At 44.4% G+C, this 6296-nt stretch overlaps 1 pseudogene; it reads left to right on the top strand.

Annotated features, from left to right (window-relative positions):
• The first annotated feature begins 235 nt into the window (after nucleotides 1-235).
• Nucleotides 236-3950, top strand: LOC147988171 (uncharacterized; annotated as a pseudogene).
• The last annotated feature ends 2346 nt before the right edge of the window (nucleotides 3951-6296 follow it).

A 6296-nucleotide genomic window follows, 5' to 3' on the forward strand; every position in this document is an offset into this window, starting at 1 on the left:
TTTTACATTACCAAATTGATGTTTGTGTGATTTGGATATATAGTTACTCGTATAATTATCTTACTTGTACGTTGTTTGTTATACATAGTGCCATGGTTTTGGTATCCGTCCCCATCGGCCCTCGTCCTTGTTATGATTCAGATGTGGTATATTTTCTTTTAAAACTTGTTGTTGCATTTCGTGTTTATGACAAATTATGCCCATCAAGTTGACATAGGTATTTTTATCTTGGAGGTATGTGAACCGGAAATTCCAACCAACCCTATTGTCGAGAGGTTAAATTTAGTTGAAAGAGAAAACGAGTATTTGAAAGAAAAATTGAAAAGAATTGAGGGGGAGAAGATGGAATTGGAGTTGCATGTTGCCGATGTCGTCGATGATCACAAGATCAAGATGGAGAAAATGAGGTTGAAGATTAGAAAGATTAGAAAATATGCCATTGATAGTGTGGCTTGGTATCATTATGCTGTTGCATCAATTGTTACCTTAGTTGCGATCTTGATCGCATTTGTTGTTGCATTTAAATTCTTTAGCTAGAGAGTTATTTATATGTTGCATTTAATTAAGTGCCATATATGAAATTTATGTATGAACTTGTATTAATTTGGTCTATTCGGTGTTGTGTAATGAAGATGAGCCGACAATGGATGTATGATGACCGATGCTCTCCTGAGTTCATTAATGGCGTGCATACTTTTCTGCAGGCCGCTGAAGCAAACACGCGGGCGGATGGTTTTATGCCTAATCCATGTGCTAGCTGTAAGAATGGTCACAGTTACTCTACGTCAAAAACCATTCACGTCCACCTATTTAAGTCCGGTTTCATGCCCCACTATAATGTTTGGACCAAGCACGGAGAAATAGGGGTTATGATGGAAGACAATGAAGCAGAAGAGGACGACGACGGCTATCCTGGCCATCGGTTCCCTGAATATGATGATACAACAATGGGGGAAGAAGCTGATCTGGCAATGCGGGAAGAAGCTGAAGAAGAGGCATCAGATGAGCCCACTGATGATCTAGGTCGGGCCATTGCCGATGCAAAGAGAAACTGCGCAAGTGATCAGGAGAGGACGAAGTTGCAGCGCATGTTAGAGGATCACAAGAAATTGTTGTACCCGAATTGCGAAGCTGACAAAAAAAAGTTGGGCACCACACTTGAATTGCTGCACTGGAAGGCAGAGAATGGTGTATCTAACAAGGGATTTGGAAAGTTGCTGGTAATGATAAAGAATATGCTTCCAAAGGACAACGAATTGCCCGAGAGTACATATGAAGCAAAGAAGGTTGTCTACCCTCTAGGGTTAGAGGTGCAAAAGATACATGCATGCCCTAATGACTGAATCCTCTACCGCAGTGAGTATGAGGATTTGAACGCTTTCCCGGTATGCGGTGCATTGCGTTATAAGATCAGTCGCGATGACCCTGGTGATGTCGAGGGAGAGCGCCCCAGGAAGAATATTCCTGCCAAGGTGATGTGGTATGCTCCTATAATACCACGGTTGAAACGTTTGTTCCAAAACAAAGAGCATGCGAAGGCGATGCGGTGGCACGCAGAAGACCGTAAGAAAGACGGAAAGTTGAGAGTACCCGCTGACGGTTCGCAGTGGAGAAAAATCGAGAGAAAGTACTGGGAGGAGTTTGCAGGTGACCCAAGGAACGTATGGTTTGGTCTAAGCGCAGATGGCATTAATCCTTTTGGGGAGCAGAGCAGCAACCATAGCTCGTGGCCTGTGACTCTATGTTTGTATAACCTTCCTCCTTGGTTATGCATGAAGCGGAAGTTCATTATGATGCCAGTGCTCATCCAAGGCCCTAAGCAACCCGGCAACGACATTGATGTGTACCTAAGGCCATTAGTTGAAGAACTATTACAGCTGTGGAATGGAACAGGTGTACGTGCGTGGGATGAGCACGGACAGGAAGAATTTGACCTAAAGGCGTTGCTGTTCGTGACCATCAATGATTGGCCTGCTCTCAGTAACCTTTCAGGACAGACAAACAAGGGATACCGCGGATGCACGCACTGTTTGGATGATACCGACAGTATATATTTGGATAGTTGTAGGAAGAATGTGTACCTGGGACATCGTCGATTTCTTCCGACAAGGCATCCCGTAAGAAAGAAAGGCAAGCATTTCAAAGGTGAGGCGGATCACCGGACGAAGCCTCGCCCCCGTACTGGTGCTGATGTACATGATATGGTCAAGGATTTGAAGGTAATCTTTGGAAAGGGTCCTGGCGGACAACCTGTTCCGAAGGACGCTAACGGACGCGCACCCATGTGGAAGAAGAAATCTATATTTTGGGACCTGCCATATTGGAAAGACCTAGAGGTCCGCTCCGCAATCAACGTGATGCACGTGACGAAGAATCTTTGCGTGACCCTGCTTGGCTTTTTGGGCGTGTATGGGAAGACAAAAGATACACCAGAGGCACGGGAGGACCAGCAACGTATGCATGGAAAAGACGGCATACATCAGGGTCAGGCCAGCTATGCTCTTACCAAAGAAGAGAAGGAAATCTTCTTCGAATGCCTGCTCAGCATGAAGGTACCGTCTGGCTTCTCGTCGAATATAAAGGGAATAATAAATATGGCAGAGAAAAAGTTCCAGAACCTAAAGTCTCATGACTGCCACGTGATTATGACGCAACTCTTTCCAGTTGCATTGAGGGGGCTTCTACTGAAAAACGTTCGATTTGCCATTGTGAACCTATGTGCATTCCTCAATGCAATCTCTCAGAAGGTAATCGATCCAGAAATCATACCAAGGTTACAGAATGATTTGGTGCAATGTCTTGTCAGTTTCGAGTTGGTCTTCCCACCATCCTTCTTCAACATCATGACGCATGTCCTAGTTCACCTTTGGGAAGAGATTAACGTTTTGGGTCCTGTATTTCTACACAATATGTTCCCCTTTGAAAGGTTCATGGGATTCTTGAAGAAATATGTTCATAACCGTGCTAGGCCAGAAGGAAGCATCTCGAAGGGCCATGAAAATGAGGAGGTCATTGAGTTTTGTATTGACTTTATTCCTGACCTTAAGCATAAGGGTAGACTGGAAGGAAAAGGCACGCTAGGAGGGCATCAAATAATATGTATGGACGGGCATTCTCTCACTGAAGCAGACTACACAGTTCTACAGAATTCCGCCTTGGTGGCTCTGTATATGGAGGAACACAAGAATTTTCTACAGTCCAAACACCCGAAGAAGTCTTACGACTGGATTACACGCGAACAAACGAGGACTTTCGCCGGTTGGTTGCAGAAACGTGCCTTGAATGATGGCGATATTCAAAATGACCTGTACTCGCTGTCCCAGTTACCATCTTCGAATATAATGACTTTCAAAGGGTACCAGATAAATGGGAATACATTTTACACGACCGCCCAAGATAAGAAGAGCACCAACCAAAACAGTGGTGTCCGCTTTGATGCAACAACCAACACGGGAAAGGAAACATATTACGGTTACATAGAGGACATATGGGAACTTAACTATGGACGTGATTTGAAGGTCCTTTTGTTTTGGTGCAAATGGGTCAATATGACACGAGGCGGGGTAACGGAAGACCCGCAGTACGGAATGACAACAGTGGATCTCAACAATCTTGCGTATGCAGACGAACCATTCGTCCTAGCCAATGATGTGGCGCAGGTTTTTTATGTGAAAGACATGTCTACCAGGCCGAGAAAAAGAAAAGATAAGGAAGCGAATGGATCATACGACGAGCCAAAGCGCCACATAGTTCTTTCAGGAAAAATAAACATTGTGGGAGTGGATGAAAAGACAGACATGTCAGAAGATTATGAAAAGTTTGATGAAATTGCTATATTCACAGTGAATATTGACCCGAGCATCCAGTTAAATGATGAAGATTTTCCATGGCTACGGCGCAAAGGGACACACGCGAAGAAAAAGTTTCACACCGAAAGATCTAGGATGTGATCGGCTTCACTATCATCACTTTCTTCTGTGTTTCACACCCAGGAAGGAATGTCTATAATAGTTAGGGTAGTTATGTGTTTTGGCATTTGAAACACGAAGAAATTTTATGTGCAAACAAATGCTTTTCATGCATTTACTGATTTTTTCCAGCTAAATGACCCTGAAATTGAAAAACATTTCAAATGAACTCAGAAAAGGTTGAAAGTTGGCATGGTATCATAATTTCATACAAATAGCATGTGCAAAAAAGTAGAGAGGGTTACGGCAAAAACAGGATGCACTTCGTGTACAAAATGGACAATCTCTTTCGATGTATCAGGGTTTCCGAAGAAAAGTCAACTGTTACAAAGGCATTTCATTTTTTAAATAATCTAAGCATTACCAAATTGAATATAATGATAAAACACACTAATAATAAACATAAGAAAAAAGAATCACTGAAAAAACTTTTTTCAAAGTTAAGTTATTCACAAACTAGTGATTCACACAAAATTCAAATAATTCAAAATTTAAACTATTCAAATTTGAAAACTACCGGCACTAACAGAAAGTTTGTAATTTTTGTACGTAAAGCAAAAATATTCCTAAAGAAACTCTAAATACAACAATAAACAACTCAAAAATAAATAAAGCAAAAATAAATAAAGCGAAAAAAATTAAGAAAATAAAAAAGCCCGCCTACTCGGCCAAAGCGACCTGCATACGAGTAGGAACACAAACTTTTGTTGGGCAGGATGCAGGCCCGCAAAGGCCGAATAGGCCCACTAGGCAGAAGAGGATAGGTAGGCCCAGTAGGCCTGCTTAGGAGAGGAGCTTGAGAGAGCTACCACACTGGGGCTTATAAACCAGTACGATAGCCCCTCGGCTAGCGAGGTGGGACTAAACTTGCGCATCGCCTGGAGCCAGCGCACCCCCTTTACTACCGGGTCGTGGCTCCAACCGGTACTAAAGACCCCCCCCTTTAGTACCCGTTGGAGCCACAACCCGGTACTAAAGGGGGTGCGCTTCCCGCCGCTTGGCCTGGCCAAAACAGACCTTTAGTACTGGTTGGTGGCTCCAACCGGTACTAAAGGTCCATCCTATATATAGACCAGTTGAAAAAAATTCACTTTCCCTCTGTTTCTTCCCTCTGTTTCCTCCCTCCGTCGCGCCGCCCTGCCCCGATCGACGCCATCCCCGTCGATGTCGCCGCCCCCGCCCCTCGTCGCCGACCCCGGCCGTCCCCGCCCCCTCATCGCCGCCCCCGTCGACGTTGCCGCCCCGGCCGTCCCCGTCCCCGTTGTCCCCGTCGCCGTGCCCCGCCCCGCCCCGTCGTCGCCGCCCTGTCCCGTCGCCCCGTCGTCACCGCCCCGTCGTCGCCTCGCCGGTGAGCTCGCCCCGGCCGCCATGTCCACATACACATACACACTACACACACACTTGTTTGTTTGTTATAATTTTTTCTGTTTTTTAGTTATAGAAATGTTGGAAATTATTCTGTTTTTAAGTTATATAAATATTAGAAATGTTAGTTATATAGAAATGTTATAAATGTTTTCTGTTTTTTAGTTATAGAAATATTTATACAAATGTTAGCAATTTTTCTGTTTTTAGTTATATAAATATTAGAATTGTTATAGAAATGTTAGTTATATAATCAGGAAATTTTAGAATTAGTTTTAGTTAGATGAATTAGATTAATGTCAACTTGTTAGAATTTGCATATATATAGAATTTTAGTTATCACAATCCAATCATTTAAAAAATGTTACTTTTTGCGGGCATATAGTATTTGTTCTCGACGATATGTCCGGCCCGCATCCTCACCGTCGACCCGTTCGCGACGATGTCCTGCTTCAGAGGACCCATGTCCGGGACTGGGCGCCGCCAAGCTGGCGCTGGGAGGTGCTACCTGGAGGGGCACGCCGCTTGGTGAGGAACCCGACCTCGGGTCCCATCGTCGACCCTAATCTTCTTTGGTGGCGTTCGCGTGGGCCACATTCGGTGCAGAGGCAGCCGGCCCCGCCGGAGGTGGTGCGTCGTCGTGTCAGGGAGGAAGATGAGCACGTCCATCGCTACATGGCTGCTATGGACGACGTCAGATTCTCCACTATTTGGCGGATTCTTTGGGCAGATGACCGGAGATATGATCCTGTGATGGTTCCTTCTCTTTGGGTGTGCACCGCCCGCGCCCCAGGAACCGCGAGTGGCGCCCTAGATTCTTCTGTAGTACTCAATCTTTATTAGGTACCTAGCTAGTGATGTATTCGATATATAATATTCAAGATGATATATTTGAGATTATATATATTAAGACGATGATGTATTCGAGATTATATATTCGAGACGATGTATTCGAGATTCAGT

This window comes from Triticum urartu, chromosome 1A (assembly GCF_056163025.1).
Source record: "Triticum urartu cultivar PI428250 chromosome 1A, HENAU_Tu73, whole genome shotgun sequence".
Taxonomy (NCBI): domain Eukaryota; kingdom Viridiplantae; phylum Streptophyta; class Magnoliopsida; order Poales; family Poaceae; genus Triticum; species Triticum urartu.